Source organism: Chrysochloris asiatica, unplaced genomic scaffold (genome assembly GCF_000296735.1).
Source record: "Chrysochloris asiatica unplaced genomic scaffold, ChrAsi1.0 scaffold00061, whole genome shotgun sequence".
Classification (NCBI taxonomy): domain Eukaryota; kingdom Metazoa; phylum Chordata; class Mammalia; order Afrosoricida; family Chrysochloridae; genus Chrysochloris; species Chrysochloris asiatica.
In genome coordinates this window covers 9,125,165-9,147,235 of record NW_006408579.1, presented here as the reverse complement: position 1 = coordinate 9,147,235, position 22,071 = coordinate 9,125,165, and the positions used below count along the sequence as shown (strand labels likewise).

The 22,071-nt window shown below is 39.0% G+C and overlaps 1 pseudogene; it reads right to left on the bottom strand.

Moving 5' to 3' along the window:
• Positions 1 to 21,819: 21,819 nt before the first annotated feature.
• Positions 21,820 to 22,071, bottom strand: part of LOC102811383 — a 3,817-nt pseudogene continuing 3,565 nt past the window's right edge.

The following is a 22,071-nucleotide window of genomic DNA, read 5'->3' as shown; positions in this document are numbered from 1 at the left end:
TTTACAAATGAGCAGACCTTATCTGTAGAAATGGTACAGAGAGATTATGTAATTTATTCAAGGTCACTGAGCAAATGGCAGTAACAGAAATCAAACTTAGGAAATACATTTCAAGAGCCCAATGTCAAATTCACAGTCTTATATAAACATTTTACAGTCTTATAGGAAACAGAGAAAAAGGATCATGTTTCTCACATATGACCTCTGACCCAAGGTTCCAAATATTCCCTGCTAAATCGGTACTTCAGTTAAGATTTTCCCCAGAAGTTCCACTCCCCAATCTCCAACACACACCCAAAAAGTTTAACTCCTCGTGAAGGAGCTAATGTTGTAGTGCTATGTAATTACATTAATAAAGGATATCAAATAAATATAAAAGACCTGTAAAGTGTTTTATTTATGCTTTATAATCTGCTTCCTAAGGTAAAAAAGTAAAAAATGACATTAGATCTGAAATGAGCTCTGATTTTGTCTGAAAAAAACATTTGGCATGGTTGCCGTACCAGATGCTGAAAAGGCAGTTCTGCCTGTCTGTAGAAAAATGGAGCTTTCCTTTCTGTGTTCTATAACGAGGGCTACTACTTGACAAGTGAGATGAGAGATGACAAGATGAGAAACAACACAGCAAGTTAAATGGTACTGGTGTAGGGCTATATTGTGGTTCCTACCTCTCATTGCTGTGCATTTTTTCCCTTCACAAAAGTTAACTTTTCTTGCAGAGACTTTAAAATACAAAATGGTATTATATAATCATCCCATTTGGCATAGAGGTTATGCAGTCTTCCTTGGATTCTCAATTAAGTAGAGCCCCAGGCAATTTCTCCCCAAAGGTCAAAGGAGCTTAATCCTCCAGTTTCCCATACCTAGGGTCTGAGATGAAACTGAACATAAGCATCAAGTATCAAATACTTATGCAACATTGTGTCATAGTCCAATAAAATAAATTAGAACTAGTCTCCAAAAAAGAGCTGGCATTAGAAAGATGTAAATCAAAACAACAATGAGACACCATCTCATCCAGCATTAATAACAAAATGGAAAAAAAAACAAAAGATAACAAATGCTGCCAACGGTGTGGCAAGAACTGGGACCTTCCAACACTGCTGGTGGGACTGTAAAATAGTTCAACCGCTGTGGAAAATGGTATGGTGCTTCTTCAAAAAATTGGAAATAGATATACCATACGACCTGGCAATTCCTCTACTTGGTATATATCCCCAAGAAATAAGAACTATGACAAGAATAGATATATGCACATCTATGTTCATTGCAACACTATTCACAATAGCAAAAAGATGGAGCCATCATAAATGCCCATCAATGGAAGAACGAATCAACAAATTTTAGTATACAAATACAATGGAATACTACCTAACACTGAAGAATGACAATGAATCTGTGAATCACCTCATAACATAGGTAAAGCTGGAGGGCATTTTGTTGTTAAGTGCTGTCGAGATGTTCCCGACTCATATGTCTCTGTATAGTGCTTCTAAGGAGCAGCTGGTGAGTTTGAACCACCAACCTTGTGGTTCAAACCAACCTTGCAGTCCAGTGCTTTATCCCATAGTGACACACCATAACTCCTTGCAGGACATTATGCAGAGTGAAATTAGTCAATCACAAAAGGATATATACTATATGAAATCACAATTGTAAAAACTCAAGAAAAGATCTTCATGCTAAAAGAAACACTCTTTGAATAGTACAAGATTACAACCCTGACACACACTTTTCTTATTTTAAACAATTCATTGTCCCCTTGATATGTGTGAATGACTGCCTCTTGGTTTATGTACATACAGGTTCCTCATGTGTAAGATTAAGTGTTCTTGAATACTCATTCTATGCAGTGCTGTCAATAGCTTGTCATTAAAACAAAAACCCTTCCACTGGACCAATAAATAACATAATGATAAATGGAGAAAAGATTGAAGTTGTCAAATATTTCATTTTCCTTGGATCCACCATAAGCACTCATGGATGCAGCAATCAAGAAATCAAACAACATATTGCCTTAGGCAAATCTGTTGCACAAGAAATCTTTTAAGTATTGAAGAGTAAAGATGTCAGTTTGAGGACTAAAGTGTGCCTGACCCAAGCCAAGGCATTTTCAATTGTGTCATATACTTGTAAAAGTAGAAGACCTTGGAAGAATTGATGCATTTGAGTTATGGTTTTGGAGGAGAATATTAAAAGTAGCATGGACTGCCAAAAGACCAAACAAATCTGTGTTGGAGAAAGTACAACTAGAATGCTCCTTGGAAACCAAGATGACTACACTTCATCTCTCATACTTTGAACATATTATCAGGAGGGACCAGTTCCTGGAGAAGGGCATCATGCTTGGTAAAGTGGAGGGAGAGAGAAAAAGAGGGATATCCGCAATGAGATGAATATAGTACCAGCAACAATGGGCTCAAGTGAGGATCACACAGGAATGGGTAGAGTTTCATTCTGTTGTACGTAATGTCATTATGAGTCGGAGCTGACTTGATGGCATTTAACAACAACAAAAAAAAAGGGATGGGAAAGAAGGGAGAGTAATTCACTGGTTAGGGGACAGACACACATTTGGTGACAGGGAGGGTGATATATAAGAAGAGAAACTTTGGCAGAAGAATGATGAAGACACAGGGAGAAGTGCAAGGGTTAGAGGGAATAGAGGTAAGCACTATTATATATACCACCCTGGAACAATAGTGTTCTGCTTATAGATACATGGATAGGTACACAGGCTGAATGGGTATGAGAGGGAGAGTGGGAGTATGCCTATGCATATACTTGTTGGGAGTATAACGGCATTGCAGTATAATGCACTGGACTGCAATGTCAATTTGAACCACAAGGTTCAGACTCACCAACCTCTCCTTGGAAACACTATACAGGGTTGCTATGAGCCAGAATCAACTCCATAGCACTTAATAACAAACAACAACAACCACTCACAGAGAAGAATTTGACAGACATTTGCACAGAGCATACTTGCTGCATACACAACTATGAATGTAGTGGAGCGTACAGGAAATTGTAGCTAATAATACATACTTCATGGGACAATTATGCCAATTGTGCCATGAAGTATGTATTATTAAGCTGAAATGTTAAAGAAACCTACATTGGGTTGTGGTAGATATAAAATGGTTGTAGCTCTTGGTCCCTCCCTGTGACCATGGCCTCTGTAGAATAACTTTCAAGGTCAAGTCTTAGTAGGTGGAGTGGATTTCCCAGTCTGGAAATCTGCACTTCTACTTGCTTTGTTGTTGTTTCTGTTAAGTGTTGTCAAGTCAGTTCTGACTCATAATGACCCTTTATAGGGTGTCTGAGGAGCAGCTGATAGGTTAAATCACCAACCTTGTGGTAAGCAATGCAGTGCTTAATCCCACAGCGCCACACCAATATTCTATTGGCCAATAGAATGCAGTCTGATGCTTTGTTAGCTTTTGTTTTCTGTATTGCTCTCCTACCTCTGCCATGAGAAGAAATCTAAGATAGTCTAATTAAGGGGGGCAGTCATAATTCAGTGGTAGAATTCTCATCTTTCAGGATTCCCAATTCTGACCTCCATCAATACATCTCAGGTACAGGTAATACCTGCCTGTCAGTTGAGGTTTGTATATTCCTATGATGGTGAACAGTTTCAGAGTTGCTTCTACACTATGACAGACTGGAAAGAAAGGCCTACTTTAAAAAAATCAGTCAATGGAAACCAGGAAACCATCATGATTGCAATGGACCAATCCTATTGTACAACGTATCACCATGATTTAGGGGCTTAATTGAGGGCAGATTAAAAAAAAAACAAAAAACAAAAAGCAAGCCTACTTGAGAGATGTAGATATGTAGAAGAAGAACCAAGGCTTTCCTAAACCAACCAACAGCCAGCCCAGATATGTAAGCGAATCCAGGTAAATCTAGCAAACACAATACTTTGCTGACTGCAGATATAGAAGTGAAGCCAATTGTGACCAGAGGATTATCCATAGATTTGTGAGTGGAAATATATGGTTGCTGTTTTAAGCCACAATGACTTGTTATGAAGTAACAGCTAACTGAAATGCTAAACTTTGCTCCTATCCAACTGAATCAGAAAAAGCAGGAGTGAGGCCCAGTTTTTGTAACTTTATAAATTCTTTGACAGAGATTCTGACATCCAGCAGATTGGAGATTCTGTCTTATTAACTTCCTTTTCCCATCTCCTTCATCTTTTTTAGTGCATCTGGAAGTGGGGCTGTTGTTGTTGTTGTTAAGTGCCATCAAATTGGTTCTGAAGGAATTTGGAATTTGTGTGTTTAACATGTTCCTCAGGTAAGTCCTAACTACAGATGAGGACCTGCCCTTCTCAGACTTTATTCGGTTATGTTGTTAGGTGCCATCATGTTGGTGCCAACTCATAGTGACCCTATGCACAACAGAATGAAACACTGCCCAATCCTGGGCCAGCCTTACAACTGTTGCCACACTTGAGCCCATTGATGCTGCCACTTTGCCAATCCATCTTGCTGGGAATCTTCCTCTTTTTCTTTGAATCTCCACCTTACCAAACATGATAACCCTCCTCCAGTGACAATATGTCCGAAGTATGAGAGACAAAATTTGGCCATCTTGGCCTCCAAGGAGCATTCTGGCTGCACTTCTTCCAACACAGATCTGTTGGTTCTTTTGTCAGCCCATGGCACTTTTAATATTCTCCTCCAACACCATAACACAGAAGCATTAATTCTTCTATGGTCTTCCTTATTCCCTGTCCAACTTTCACATGCATATGAAGTTATTGAAAAGACCATGACTTGGGTCAGGCGCACCTTATTCCTCAAGCTGACATCTTTGCTCTTCAACACTGTGAAAAGGTCTTGTGCAGCAAATTTGCCTAAGGCAATACGTCATTTGATTTCTTGACTGCTGCTTCCATGAGTGTTGCTGGCTGATCCAAGAAAAATGGAGTCTTGGCAACTTCAGTCTTTTCAGTGCAGGATACATTTTGCATAAACTCATCTCTGTCTAGTTATGGTCATGTGATGGTGGGGGTTGTATACTCTCACAACGGTCCCCACTCTGTCTTAGGGTTTCCGAGGCTGTAAATCTTCGGGGGAGCAGAAAGCCTCATCTTTCTCCCATGGAGGCTGGTGATTTAAACTGCTGAACTTGTGGTTAGCAGCAGCCCACTGTGCTACCCAGGATCCTTAGTTAGGATCATAAATCTTAAATATATTATCCTTTTCAGTTGAATTAGAAAGAAAAACCTTCACAGCTAAAATTATATATAATAGTTCAATACACTTAGCTTGTATTGAAATGGTAGCCTCATTCCTGTGTACATAATCCTGTCTGTAACTAAAACTTCGGTTGTTATGTTAACAACGCCCTATCAATATAGGAACCCTGGTAGTAGATTGGATTATGAGCTGGGCTGCTCATAATCAGTCAGCAGTTCAATCTACCAGTTGCTCAGAGGCAGCAGGATGAGGTTTTCTTCTCCCATAAAGGTTTACAGTCTTGGAACTTTTACAGGGTCACTATGAGTTAGAACCAGCTCGGTGGCATAAACCACCATCACCATCATCAGTAGAGTATGTGTCCTGTACCTAATTGTTTCTGAATTACAAGGAGAGCATAGATGCAGAGACAAGCAGAGACAAATATCAGGAGATAGACGCCATGTGGAAATGGCTAAGGAACCGCAGAACGCTGGGCTACCAAAGCTGAGACAAGGATCTTACTCCAGAGCCAACAGAGAGTCTTCCCCTGTACTTGGTGCCCTGAATTTGAACTACTAGCCTCTAAATTATGTGAAAATAAATTTCTATTTATGCCAACCTCATTTACTGTTTGTGCAATAGCAGCATGAAGCAACTAAGATAATACATATACAAATTCATGGCAAATGTTTGCAAGACTGAATGTCAAGAATCTAAAGCCCTGTTTCTAAAGCTTGACTTCACATTGGAATCACCTAGGGTGCTTAAAAAATATTAACGTTTGAACCTAAGCCACAGATATTTTGATTTAATTGCATGTGCTATAACTTGGATATTAGAATGTTAAAAAAAAACTCCCTAGGTGATTCTAATGTACAGCCAAGTTGGAGAACCACAGTTGTAAATTTTGCTGTGCAGCTCTATATCCAGTGAAGATTAAAAAAAAAATTTTTTTTTTAATCATCAGGGCATGGTCATAGTGGTACAGTGGGTTAAGCATTGAGCTGCTAACTGTAAGATCATTGGTTCAAACTCACCAGCCACTCCAAGGGAGAAAGATGAGGCCATTTGCTCCTGAAAAGAAGCCTCAGAATCCCTAGGGAGCAAACAGCCTCATGTTTCTCCACTCTGTCCTACAGGGTCATTATGAGTCATAATTGACAAACAGCAGTGGATGGTCCCAACTCCCTGTTTTTCAGTAAGCCTTATGACATCATTTTTTAGGAGTCTATCTTTATTCAAACTGGATTTCATGTTGAAAACTATGAAACATAAAAATCTATCTAAATCTTCTTATATTGCAAACACATTGGGTTATCTGGCAATACTGAATCATTTGACAATTGGATATTCAAAATATATGTTTTTAAGAAATGCATACTTATTCTGGGTGTTTTTGTTTTGTTTTGTTTTATAGTACAGATGTTTAGTATCGGTTTTGCTGTCAGTAATAGACTTGAGGAAAAATTTAATGATAAATTGTAGTGTGTTTGAACAAAGAGCAATCTTGCAATGGCCTTGATTGTTTTAAGTCTGGGTTGATGGTAGTCCAAATTCATTGACATCATTATGAGTAGATGCCTTGATTAAAGTTCCAACACTGTCACTAACCTAGTGTGTTGATCAGATACGAGGGCTCTTCACAACCTTTCCTTTATTATTTGAAATCTGGATTAGCATAATTTCGCAACCAGGATGCCCCAGTTCGATTCGCAGCCCATATATTTCATTTACTGCCATCACCCATCTGTCAGTGGAGACTCATATGTTGCTATGATGCTAAACAGATTTCACTGGGAGCTTCCAGACTAAGATGGACTAGAAAAAAATGCTTGGTGATCTACTTCCAAAAATCCGCAACAAAAACCATATGAATTACAACAGCTTTATGTGTAGCTGATCGTGGGATGGTGCAGGAACAGACAACATTTGTTCCATTGTATATGGAGGCATCATGAGTCAAGGACCAATTAAACAGCAGCTCATAACAATAATGGAGTCCTGGTGTGTCACTGTAGGGTAAGCACTGAACTGCTAATCACAAGACTGGTGGTTCACCTGCTCCTCAGAAACTCTCTTCAGGGTCGCTATGAGTCAGAACCGACTTGATGGCAATTAACAACAACAACATAACAACAGAACAAGCACAGCACAAGAAGTTGATGCTTAAATTTTTTGTTGACTCATTGACTATTGACCAGCACTTTAAAAACTGTGATTACAATTATTAAATCAAGTGCAGTGAGAAACAATTCTTTTTCCTGAACTGGTTCTTTCCTGTTGAATTCTGATCCTGAAATAGGAATTTTAAGATGTCAGAGCTCATAATTACTTATATATGATATTTACAGCAATCACCACCAACAAACACAAAACAATTATTGAGAACTTACTATGTTCCAGACACTATGCTAAGGTTTTTATAAGCATTGTTGTTATTGTGCCATGGAGTCCCTTTCCAACTTATAACAACCTTACAGAACAGAATAGAACTGCCTCATAGGGTTTCTTGGACTATGATCTGCAATAGAGCAGATCTCCAGGTCTTTTCTCTAGATGAACTTCTGGTGCATTTGAGCTGCCAGCCATTTTGGTTAACCATTGGGCCACTAGGGCTTCTTTTATAAGCATTAACTTATTTCATCCAATTCTTACAATTTCCTTTGTAAAATGGGGACTATTATTTTCATCTGCATTTTGTAAAAAGGACACTAAAGTGCAATTAAGTTAAATAACCTCATAAGGCCACTCAACAAATGAGTAAATTAATGCAGTGGAGTCAGGATTGGATCCTTGTCTGATGGACTGCAGATGTCATGCTATTAAGCACTATGTACTGTTGTTATCTGCAGCATGTAGTCTACTGTAATAACACTTACCAAAAGCACTTTAGGGAGAGTTGGATAGAAATTTAGACATTTCTCAAACCCTCTGCTTTACTTTATGGCAGAAGAAATCAATTCCCAGAAAGATGGAGTGGTTTGTCTCAGGTCACTGTGTTAGTTTATGGCAACAATAAACTTATAATCCATGACTCCTTTGAAAATGTACATACAGTTATACATTTAAAGTTTTTAAAATAAAAAAGTGTACATTATTACCCATAAAACCCAAGTTCAGAGAATGCTTTTTATGTTCCACCACATATGCAAAATGATTACCTCAGCACTTGGTTCACAGTGGGTACTCAAAAAGTAAAAATATTTGTACCTTCCTTGGTGTTTTCAGGAAGATTCTTTCTCTATTTATGATTCAGAAGAATCAGGAAAAAACTTGATCTTTGCCTAGCACATCCTTTTAAAAATTCTGTCTCTTTTTGGTTTCTCCTGATTTCTTTCTACCTTTGAAAACATTTTTCATCTCCATCAATACTTCTTTTCTTTCACCAGTTCCATAATGTTGATGTTTCTGGATCTTGTCCTCAAATCTTCCCAGTCTATCATCCTGTCTGGCAGTCTCCTCTTCTTCTATATCTTGATCTACTTCCTATGTACCAGTACATTCCAAACTGCTACTTGAACTTAGACCTATTCTAAGCTAGTCTTTCCTTTCAAACTGTCCACACTATGCCTAGATCCTCTTTAAGGATTTGGGAGAATATTACTCTATGTAGAACTTGTAAGGAGTGGTAGTGGTGGTGGTGATAGATAATCTCTCTGGGCAAGTAAAATTACCGCAAATGGCTCACTGATCCTCCCCCATGTTTATCAGCAAAGCAGACAAATGTAATCTATAGGGAGATATTCAGTGGGTTAGCTTGTCCTGCTTGTAGGTCAAATCCAGACGTTATCCCTTCAAGGATTCAATTGAAAGTCAATGTTTGTTTTAGGATATAGAAGTCTTTTCTACTTTTATAGGTTCAACTATATGTTTTTACTTATGTGTAATTGTGTACTTATACATTGCTCTTGTTCGGTGCCATCAACCCGTGTATAACAGAAGACAACAATGACTCATCCTGTGCAATTCTCACAATTGTTGCGATGTTTGAGTCCTTTCTTGTGACCATCTTATTGACAATCTTCCTCTTTTTCACACTCTATTTTACCAAGAATGATAGCACGATGTCCATCTCCAATGACTAGTCCCTCCTTAAAGCATGGACAAAGTATGTTAGATGTAGTCTGGCAATCCTCACTGCCAAGAAACATTAGAGCTAGACTGCTTCCAAGACAGAGTTGTTTTTTGTTTGGTTATTCTGGCAGTCCATGGTATATTCTATCTATCTATCTATCTATCTATCTATCTATCTATCTATCTATCTATCTATCTATCTATCTATCTATATTGTTGTTGCTGTTAAGTGCCATCGAGTCAGTTCCAACCCATAGCGACCCTGTATAGGGTTTCCAAGGAGCAGCTGGTGAGCTTGAACTGCCGACCTTGCAGTTCAAACGGCTTTGCAGTCTGGTGGATTAGCCCACAGCACCACACCAGGACTCATATACACACATACATCTGTATTTATATATAGATAGATCTTTGGTAGCGTAGTGGTTACGAATCGGGCTGCAAACCCCAAGTTCAGCAGTTTGAAACTACCAGCTGTTCTTCAGGAGAAAGATGAGTCTTCCTGCTCCCGTAAAGATTTATAGCCTCGGAAACCCTGTACAGGGTCGCTATGAATCGGAACCAACTCCACGGCACATAACCACTATATATATACACGGACACACACACACATATATATTTCCCTTTTCCTTTGCAAGCAAGATTGGAAGTAGGGTAGGATGGTGAGGAGGCCACAACACTCACATATTTATTCCTAACATGAATAATCCCATCAAGCTGCCTAAACACACTCTCTAAGAATTTAATGTTTATCAAAATATTCACAGATTTTGCCACGGTGCATGAAATTATTCTAATGTGCCCAGAATCATCTCAATTACCAGGTATTTATAAGCTTCCCACAAACATTTCTGTAGAAGCATGTCATTGAGTGAAGTGACATGCTTCTGTCCACCTGCCTCCAGATATACAGAGCCATCTGAGGACAAATTATTGGAGCAATTACCCAGAGAAAGTGAAAATCAGGCAAAATGATATGCTTTTCTAATGAACATTAAGTCCATTTTCCTCTGCCCAGTGCCTCAGCTCACAGGGATGGGAATGTCTCTTCTAGGTGGGGGTCTAGTAAAGATATTTAATTATATATATTTTAAGGAATTATTTCTGATTCAGGTTTTCATTTTCACTTGGTAGAAGTACATATACCTAAATTCAATTTACTATAGGCATAAAATGGACTGTGTTTGTACACTCTTCATATGGAAAAATATATAAAGACAGAAGACAGATTTTTTTTTCCACATTCAACCCCAACTTATCAATGGATCTTCCTACCCTAACATAAAAATTGTCTTAATATTAGTATAATTTAAGATTCTGCCTGAACAAGGATCATTGCCTATACAATTATGTGCTTAATTAGTGCTATTATTTTATGAAATCCAGAAAACTGCATGTATAAATTCTATAATTAAAGCTCTCCATGGATTAGCATTTGCTAGCTCTGGTAGCGTAGTGGTTACAAATCGGACTGCGAACCTTAAGGTCAGCGGTTCGAAACTATCAGCCGCTCCGCGGGAGAAAGATGAGGCTTTCTACTCCCATAAAGATTTACACCCTCGGAAACCCGGTACAGGGTCGCTATGGGTCGGAACTGACTCGATGGCACTTAACAACAACAACAACAACATGTATATAAATTTATCTCTTCATCAGGTTTTCAGTTTTTACTTGAATTTTAAAAAGATTGAAATCAATAAAGTATAGTAGAAAGGGTAGGAATTAAACAATGCTTGGATTTTAAACTTCTTTTGCATTTAGGAGTTGGGTGACCTTTGCCAAGTTTCTTTTCAACCTTAGGCTTTATTCTCTTTATCTGTAAATCAGGAAAAGCAATGCCAGCCCCCAGGGTTGCTTCAAAGATTAAATTGAATGCTTCATAAAGGTCATGTCAGTGCCTCTCTCCTCCCCTAAGTTAGGAGAAGTAAATCCTCGTGTGTTCACTGTGGCTGTATTTGATGTATAGGAGCACAGACTAAAGCTGGGATGTCTTTGTACACTGGTGGTTAGTGGTATGCCGTGGAGTCAGTTCTGACTCATAGCGACACTGTATAGGGTTTCCGAGGCTGTAAATCTTTACAGGATCAGAAAGCTTTCTCCCCCTGAATGGCTGGTAGTTTTGAACTGCTGATATTGAGGTTAGCAGCTGTCTCACAACCACTACGTTACCAGAGGGGCTCTGTGAATATTTTCATAAAGCCAAGGTGATAGTCATTGGATTGACCAAAGGAGCTCTGGTAGCGTAGTGGCTACGAATCTGGCAGCGAACCGCAAGGTCAGCAGTTTAAAACTACCAGCTGTTCCGTGGGAGAAAAATGAGGCTTTCTGCTCCCGTACAGATTTACAGCAGCGGAAACCCTGTACAGGGTCGCTATGAGTTGGAACCAACTCCACGGCACACAGGCACCACAGCCACCACTGCTACAAAAGACCTCTTAAAGTGTTCAAGAGCAAAGATGTCACTTTGAGAACTAATGTGCTCTTGACCCAAGCCATGGTATTTTCAACCGCTTCATATGCATGTGAAAGTTGGACAAAGGAATAAGGAACACCATAGAAGAATTGATGCATTTGATTCACAACGTTGGAGAAGAATATTGAAAGTACCATGAACCCCAGAAGAATGATCAAATCTGTTTTGGAAAAAGTACAGTCAATTGTTCCTTAGAAGCGAAGATGGCAGGATTTCACCTTTCATACTTTGGACATGTTGTCAGGAAGGACCAGTCCTTGGAGATGGACATCATGCTTGGAAAAGTGGAGGTTCAGTGAAAAAGAAGAAGCGCTCCAATGATATAGACTGGAACAATGGCAACAACAAAGGGCTTAAACATAACAACTGTGAAGGTGGCACAGTATTTCCTTCTGTTGTACGTAAGAATTGCTAGGAGTCACAACTGACCTAAGAGCAGCAATACCAACCATTTGTCTGAACATTGCTCACAATCTCCCCTCTGTTAGTATCTCCAGTGTTGACACTGCACTACCTTCCTCTGCCATTGCAGCTCCTGTTCCTATCCACCTAGATTTCTGGTTTTCAAAAATGTCTAAGGATGCCAATGTAGAGTCACCCTTCATTTTTTCTCTGTTATACTCTCATGCTAGGAGGGGAAAATGATGCTTATAAAATTAATGTGTAAGGTACTTCACAGATTTGGATTAAGCTATGTTGCAAAGAAATTTTGTTAATGTCGACCTATATAAAACAAAGAAGTCTTTGACTCTAGACAGAAGAAGGGAAACATTAACCTCAGCCCTGAATTAACAACAAAAAACCTGTCCTTCAGGAAGGAAGGCATCCAGGAGGCCCCATCTGAGTTTCCACTTTTATCACATCTTGTTCTTAAAGAGTAGAATTGGAGGATGATATCTCTAGTAACGTAGTGGTTACGAATCGGGCTGCGAACCTTAAGGCCAGCAGTTTGAAACTACCAGCAGCCTCATGGGAGAAAGATGAGGCTTTCTGTTTCCGTAAAGATTTACCGCCTGGGAAACCCTGTATAGGGTCACCATGGGTCGGAACCGACTTGACGGCACTTAACAACAACAACATATATGTATATAATATGTATATATGTGTGTGTGTGTGTGTGTGTGTATATATATAAAACCAAGACAAAAGATCATCACATTTCTGTCAATTTGTCATACTGACTTGCATGTTTCTGTGATGCTTGAAACTGTGCCACCTATATTTTAAATACCAACAAGGTCATTCACGGTGAAAAATCTTCAGCAAATTTTCAAGACTAAAACAGACTAGGAAGAAGAAGCAGAACATTTTTGAATGTTCAGTCCATGAAAACCTTATGAATAGCAGCCAAATATTGTCAGATAGAGTGCCAGAAGATTAGCCACTCAGGTTGGAAGGCACTCAAAATACGACTAGGGAAGAGTAGCCTCCTCAAATAGTCTTACTGTTATTAGGTGCCATTGAGAAGGAGCTCTCACATAACCACATAGCATAGTGGTTATGAATTGGGCTGCTAATCTCAAGATCAGCAATTTGAAACTACCAGCTGCTCCACAGGAGAAAGAGGAGGATTTCTGCTCCTATCCAGATTTACAGCCTCGGATACCCTATCAGGGTAGCTATGAGTTGGAACCGACACCATGGCACAAAACCACCACCACCACCATTGAGTCAGCCCATTATGCACAACAGATTGAAGCACTGTCATGTAGGTCCTGTGCCATCCTCACAATTGTTGTTAAGTTTGAGCACATTGCTGCTGTCACTATGTCAGTCAATCTCAATGGGGTGGGGGGGGGTCTGCCTCTTTTTTTTCTACCCTCCACTTTACCAAGCATGATGTCCTTCTCCAACATGAAAACCAACTATACACATGACCTCAGGAGATGGAATACAAAGGAATTAATTGGTTAAGTCTGTGGCAAGAGCCAGTGGAATCAAGGAACAAGGCTATCCCCGTGGTATACAGGGTTGATAGGGCAGCTTAGACAGTGACTACCTAAAATGGGGTGAGGGGAGGCTATAAAGACACAAAGTGGCTGGCTTACAAGTTTTCAAGAGGGATACATGGAGAAAAGATTGAATTTGTCAAAGATTTCATTTTGTTAGGATCCATAACCAATATCCACGGAAACGGCAGTCGAGAAATCAAACAATGTATTACATCAGGCAAATCTGTTGCAAAAGACCTCTTTAAAGTGTTGAAGAGCAAATACATAAGTCTGAGGACTAAATTGTTCCTGACAGAAACCAGGGTATTTTCAATTACTTCATACATATGTGAAAGTTGTACAATGAATAACAAAGACGATAGAGGAATGGGCACATTTAGATTATGGTATTGAAGAAGAATATAAAAAGTGCCATGAACTTCCAGAAAAAACAAACAAATCTACCTTGGACAAAGTGCAACCACAATCAAGGATAGCGAGAGTTAGTCTTTCATACTCTGGACATGTTATCAGCAAGGACCAGTGCCTGGAGAAGGACATCATGCTGAGTAAAGTAGAGGGTCGAAAACCAAGAGGAAGACACACAAGATGGACTGACACAGTGTCAGCAACAATAGACTCAAATGTAGCAGTGATTTTGAGGATGGCATAGAACCTGGCAGTTTTTCATTCTGTTGTGCATAGGGTTGCTATGAGTAGGAACCAACTTTATGACACCTAAGAACAACAACAAAGAAAATAAGTCTAACCAGCAAAGCCATAGTATCTATCATACATCTTTCCTCTCCACTCACAGCATGCAAATACAGTCAGATTTTTGGTTGAGAAGATGAATTAAGAAAAATGAGAAAAGGAAAATCTGGAAAGGAATTTGGTATAGGGTCCAACACATAAAGAGAATTGTACTCAGATTAAAGGGCTTCCAGAGCATGAATTCTTGGTGTGGTGCTGTGGGTTAATGTGATTTGCTGTAAAGTCAGTTTGAACCTCAGGGTTGGCAGTTCAAGTTCACTAGCCACTCCTTGGAAACCCTATACTTTGTCTCTACAGGTCGGAAATGACTCAACGGCACTTAACAACTACATAGCACAAATTACTGTTCTTCCTAATGAAGTGGGCAGTAATCAGATAACTATCCCACCAGAAAAATGGGGTTAATGACTTGGCATTTTCAAGTGATCAAGGAAAGATAAAAAGGCAGGAACGGTAACACCCACTGCCAGCAAGTCAATTGTGACTCAGAGTAGAACGGCAGCATAGGGTTTCAGGAGCTGACTCTCTCATATTTTTTTCTCTCATGGAAGGACTTGTAGGTTTGAATTGACCTTTCGGTTAGCTTACCTCATTGTACTACCTACGGGAAACATGTTGTTGTTGTTATTGGGTGCCATAGAGTCAGTACCGACTCATAGAGACCCTATGCACAGTAGAATGAAACACTGTCTGATCCTGGGCCAACCTCACTATTGTTGCCAAGCTTGAGTCCAAAATGGGAAGCATAAAACTCAAAAAAGGCAAATACACCGCCAATGAGTTTATTCAGACTCTTAGTGACCTTGTGTAGGGTTTTCCAGGAAAGAGCAGAAAGTCTCAACTTTATCCTGTGGAGTGCGTGGTGGTTTTGAATTGCTGACCTTGTAGTTAGAAGTCCAGTGTTTTTCCTACAGCACCACCATGTTGTTGTTAAGTGGCATCAAGTTGGTTCCTACTCAGAGCTGCCCTATATAGTGCTTCCAGGGAGCTGCTGGTACATTTGAACCATGTCCCTTGTGATTAGCAGTACAGTGCTTATCCTACAGTGCCACGCCAGGACTCCATAGGGGCACACTAATTCACCTGCAAGGGTTTAGGGGAAGAATGGAAAGAAGGGGCCAGCATCTTAGTGAAAATTTTTCTACAGTAGCCACTTAGGTTCTCATTGAGCCCTGAGACCAAGGATTAGACAGATCAGAAAAGTGATTTCTCATCCCACTCCATTCAGCATTAATGGCATAAATCTCATTAGTGCACTCTAGGGATTCATTTAAAAACAGACAATGTCCTCTGAATCAGCCTGCCATGCATAATCATCTGAAAATATGGAAATTACATAATAAAAAAATTAAGCAAGGGATCATGAAAGCAGTTATGTGAGTAAGGTCATACCCATTTCTTCTTTTTTTTTTTTTTAAACTAGGTTAAGGGTTGAGAAGGAGAGGAGTGGAGATGGTGGTAGTGTAAGACCATCAAGATATTTGTATTTTTGCTTCATAGCCATAGGGAAATTCTCACAAAAAATCCAGGAAAGAACTCTTTTCAAGGAGAAAGTAAGTCGAAGATTCTTCTAATTCTAATTATTTTGTAAGTAGGTGAAAATAATTTTACCTACCTCAGACACTCTTATGGATTCATAGAGTAGTACTGTAGGATGAGCACTGCCAATTGCAAGGTTGGTGGTTCAAACCCATCAGTCACTCCTTGGAAACACCATAAAGGGTCACTATGAATTGGGCCTGACTTGATGGCACTTAACAACAATGACACTCCTATCTTCCTACTAGCCTTTTAAAAAGAAAATGTCCTAAATTCTCTTTTATTATAACCAAGGTTCAAGTCCAGGCTGATTTTCCTAAGTACCTATCTGCAGCTTAGACACTGTCTTCAGTTTTAGACCTGCATTTCCAGTGGTCTGTCAGGATTTATTACATGGATTTTATTTAAATGTGTGTCTGAAATTACAAAAATGGCAAGGAGACCATGTCTGATTTCTTCTGGCTTCACAAGACAGAAGGAGTTTGAAACTCAAAATAAGCACAGCTTTGTAAAACATAGAGTCACCATGAGTAGGAGTTGACTGCAAGTAACTCCTGGTCCAAAAATAACCAGCTCTAGAGGCAAAAACTCAAAGACATTTTGTCTTTTCCCATTTTAACTAACATATAAAACTGTCTATGCCCTTAAGAGGGAGTCCTGGTGTGGCACTGTGGGTTAATGCACCAGACTGCAAAACTATTTGAATTGCAAGGTTGGCAGTTCAAGTTCACCAGTGGCTCCTCGGTGTGCAGGAACTGATTTGACAGTACTTAACAGTAACAACAGCATCCCCTTAATAAGTACCTCTTAGACTAAAAACCATCATTACTTCAAAAGTATATTCCATGAATATACATTCCATGAATGGCACTATAGAGTAGTAGGCTTGACATCAGAAAAGTTAGGTTCTCATTTCAAGGTATGCAATTTGGGGCAAGTAACCTTAATTGTCAGTGTCCTATCATAGAGCCCATGTCAATGGTCAGTAGAGGTGATAATGCCCATCAATAGCTGAGTATATCCAGATAGATCCAGAATCTAGGAGGCCTACAATTTATTGAATCTATCAAGGATCCTGTCTAGAAAATTGAACATAAAACATTTACTTAAAGAATTGATACTAAAACTAAATGTTTATTTAGAATGATAGAAAGAAAAGAAAAATCCCAGTAAATAAAGAAAACTTTAGAAATTCAGACGACTTTCCTTTTCTTTTTTTTATTTAATATTCATCAAAAATAATCAAATGGGAACTTGTCCAGATTGTGACTAGGTTTCACTCCCAACCAAGAATATGCTAGAACTCTGAGTGACTCACAGCATTCACAGAGGTTCATGAGATTGAGGGACTCTGACACTTAGTATCAGAGGTGGCAGTAGGAATAGAAGAATGGTTACAAATAGTGTCATAAATAAATATGTTAAAAGAATAATATGAACCCGATTTTTCATTGTTAAAGAGAAGACGTATAAAAATTAAAAGAGGTAAAATTACAGGGGGCACCATGGTCAGTTGGCATAACATAGTCTAAAATGAAAATATTCTAAATCCTACTTTTGTGAGTAGTGATGGTTGTTGTGGTTGGTAGGTGTCATTGAGTTGATTCCGATCCATAGAAATCCTGTATAGGGTTTCTAAGGAGTGACTGGTGAGCTTGAACCACTGATCTTGTAGTTCAAATGACTTTGCAGTCTGGCACATTAACGCACAGCACCACACCAGGACTAGTGTCTTAAAAAGTTATGAGCAGCCATCTAAGGTGAAACTAATGGTCTCTCTCTATGCCGAGGAAAGAAGAGTGATGAAAATTGAAGTTGCTTGGAATCAATTAGTCCAGTGGACTAATAGAACTTGTGAACATCAATCTCTATACAACCCTGAGACCAGAAGAACTAGATTGTGTCTGACTGCCACTACTAACCTATCTGAAAGGGTTCTTCACATTAGAAGATCCTGGATAGACTGGGAGAAAAATGTGGAACAAAACTCAAAATTATATAAAAAAAAAGATGAGGCTTAATGGTGAGAAAAAGATTGTTATTGTTGTTGTTATGTGCCGTGGAGTCAGTTCCATCTCATAGCGACCCTGTACAGGGTTTCCGAGGCTGTAAATCTTTACAGATGCAGAAAGCCTCATCTTTCTCCCATGGAACAGCTGGTAGTTTTGAATTGAGATTAGCAGTGAGATTAGCATCCCGATTCGTAACCACTATGCTACCAGAGCTCCAGGAACTGAATACCATGGCCCCCAGTTACCCATCAGGTCTGGAATGAAATTCACTCTCATGGCTCAATTTTCAGCCAAGCAGGAAATAGGTTGTTGTTGTTGTTGTTGTTGTTAAGTGCCATCGAGTCGGGTCCGACCCATAGCGACCCTGTACAGGGTTTCCGAGGGTGTAAATCTTTACGGGAGTAGAAAGCCTCATCTTTCTCCCGCGGAGCGGCTGGTAGTTTCGAACCGCTGACCTTAAGGGTTCGCAGTCCGATTCGTAACCACTACGCTACCAGAGGAAAACAACACCAGTGAGGTATGCACACCATGGAATGGTCAACCATTTACAATCAAAAGGGCAGCATTTACCTAAGGACAAAATGCAGAAGAGCTGGGAAGGAAGGTGGAATGAAAACAAGCATCATAGGGAGGAAATGGGACAACTAATGTTACATGGAAGGGATTGCAATCACAGGCAAAAAAAAAGCTTGATATGTGGAATGTAAAATACTCATTAATTGCAAAGAAAGAGCAACTTTATCATGTAGAAAACCTGACTGATACAACCAAATGATCAAAGTGAACATCACTGATAATTGTTGTTAAGTGCCATAGAGTCAGTTGTGACTCATAGCAACCCTGTATAGAGTTTCCAAGGATAGGCTGATGAGTTTGAACTGCCAACCTGAAGTTCAAACCAACCTTGTGGTCCAGTGCTTATCCTACAGTGCCACACCAGGACTCACCAGTAATAGCACAAATCAAAATAAAAATCATTGGCCTCCAGATCTGAGAGTGATAAAAAAGATGGAGATAATGGTAGTCACCCAAGACTGAGTGAGCGCAGCACCACTTCTAAGATTTCACTGCTAAAGATGGAAAAACATATATAACTAAAGCATACTCATGAAGAACGTTGTTGTTGTGAGTCAAGTCGATTCTGACCCATAGCGACCCTATATAGGGTTTCCGTGGAGCAGCTGGTGAGCTTGAACTGCTGACCTTGCAGTTCAAACAGCTTTGCAGTCTGGCACATTAACACACAGCACCACACCAGGAGTTCATATTGTTGCTGTTGTTGTTGTTGTTGTTGTTATGTGCCGTGGAGTCGGAACCGACTCATAGCGACCCTGTACAGGCTGTTAAGTGCTGTCAAATCGATTCCGACCCATAGTGATCCTGTATAGATAGGGTTTCTGAGGAGAAGCTGGTGAGCTTGAACCACTGACCTTGCAGTTCAAACGGCTTTGCAGTCTGGCGCATTAGCCCATAGTGCCACACCAGGTCTCCAAATTAGTGGGCAGTCTATAAAAAGTAATTGCCAGCAATTTTCAGAGTTGTCAATCATGAACCATGAAAAACTAAGGAATTATTCCAGAAAGAAGTATGAACACTAAATGAAACACATTTCATTGGATCCTTTCTCCAGAAAAGACATTATTAGGCTAATTGGTTAAACGGGTGGAATCTGATAATTGCATTGGGGTAAAGTCCCACCACTAATCCCTGATTATGATGATTGACTCCTGGTGTGGCACTGTAGGATCAGCACTGGACTGTGAAACATAAGGTTGGTAGTTCAAACCCACCAGCTACTCCTTGGAAATCCTGTACCATGTCACTAGGAGTCAGAAATGACTCTACAGAACTTAACAAAAACAACAAATGTGATTATGGGGTCCTAGTGTGATGCTGTAGGATAAGCTCTGGAATGCTAACCACAAAGTCAGTGGTTCAAACCTACCAGTCACTCCTCAGGAACCCTATGCAGGATCACTAGAAGTCAGAATGGAATTCACAGCACTTAAAAACAATAATGACAATAACAAAAAGTTCCTCTTCCCATTTTGAGAACATTCAATAAATGATTCAGGAATGATGATACATCACATTGGTAAAATTGATTTTGAATCCTAATTCCTATAGCTGTGGATCAGGAACCCTGGTGGTACAAAAAGTGTTCTGCTGCAAACTGAAAGATAAGGGTCCAAATGTGCCCTTAAGAAGAAAGATGTGTCTGTCTGCATCCATAAATTAACCCATTGTCCACTAGTCGATTCCAACTCAATGTGACTATAGGACATAATAGAACTTCCCACAATGTTTCCAAGTCTATACATCTTTAGGGAAACAGACTGACAGCTTTCTACTCTGGAGTGGGTGTAGGTTCAAACTTTTCACCTTTTTTTCTAGCTCCATAACTCATAAAGATTATATCTTTGAAAACATTATGGGGAAGTTCTAATCTGGCCTATACTGTCACTATGATTGGGAATAACAGCAAGGTTTTGTTTGTTTGTTTTGTTTTGTTTTTTATAACTTCAGGACATAATCATGTTTGGGTGCAGGATTTTCTTTGTTATGTTAATGAAGTCATTATCAGAATTGGGTGTGTCCTAAATCCAATACCTTTTTTTTTTTCTTTTTGCATTCATCATTTATTTAGATGTTTGCTATAACCACACATTCCCAGACACTTTAAATATATGGTTGAACTAACATTAATACACATCACCATTTTATTAAGTATATAATAAAACAAATGATCAAGTATCCAAATATTAAGTTACACAGCTCAAAAGTCATATGAAAATTAGAGTCTTAGAGTCTGCTTGATTCATTAGCAGAAACCCACTTTTTTTTTTTTTTGCAAGAGGTTGGAAAGGGACGGAAAAAAAAAAAAATCATACTTCAAACAAAGTTTGTAAACAACTTCCAGCTGATGAGAAAAAAATAACAGATTTAAAACTTGTATGATTAAGAATAGTTTTAGCTACAATAACAAAGCATCTCTACCTCTTAAAAAAATATCTACTAAATTGAAGAGCCTATTCTACATGTTCTGCACAAGACAAAGGCAACATATTCCTAAAAAGTTTAATAGTCCACTCCCCTTCTTTATTCAGGTCCTCCCTGTTAAGTTGCATACCAAAGTGCAAGCATTAAATTAATTAATTGTAAACCTTTGTTTTGTTTTTTGTCTGGAGACATTAAAAACATGTGCTTCTGTACAATGTAGGTTTTTTCCTAATTGAAATATACAGAAAGACATTAAATAATCATTGTTAAGACTTGGTGAAGAAAACAACAACAACAAAAATCAGTGGTTGAACAAACCTGATGTATACTGATACAAATGTGGGAGATGTAAACACAATCTGAGCAGGTAAATAACCATGTAAGGTCTATCTTCAAAGTTTGAAATGACTGAAGGAATAAACCACATAAAGGTCTAGTGTTCATAGTTCCTGGGATTTTTTAGTTCTACATTATACTAAAAATATACAAGTATTGTACTGGGTATTTTGGCATCTAACATGTTAAATTTCTTATATATTGATAAGATTCTGGCAGGGGAATAGATTTAAAGTCTTATAAGAATACTGCATGATTTTAGGAAAGGTCAACTAGTACAAATGATAAGGACATTTTAAATGCTGAAGAGTAAGAAACCTTTGCTAAATGCCCAGACAGGCTGACTGCAATTCTGTCAAGCCTGGCAAAACTGCCTTCAATACTCTTACGGAAGCTTTATTCACCAAGCTCACATGTTGGTAAATATGTGTGAAAAACTAGGACCTGTCTCAAGTTCCACTTCCAAAGATCATCAGGCACCCATTTTAGTGAATGCAACAGTTGCTTCTATAACCGCTGGAGTCTTTGAAGTGCAAATGCATTTTAGGATGCTACTTGTCCAAATACAAAAGTTGCTTTCTATTGAAAGCTCCACATTGCTTCTGCTTTATGAACTGTACAGCATCTTCATATTTCATTCCGCCTTCAATTAATTCTAGGTAACAAGCACCGGAGTTCTCCCAAGTCCTGCAACACAACGAACAGCAATACAACAACCAGGTTAATTTTTTTTTTTT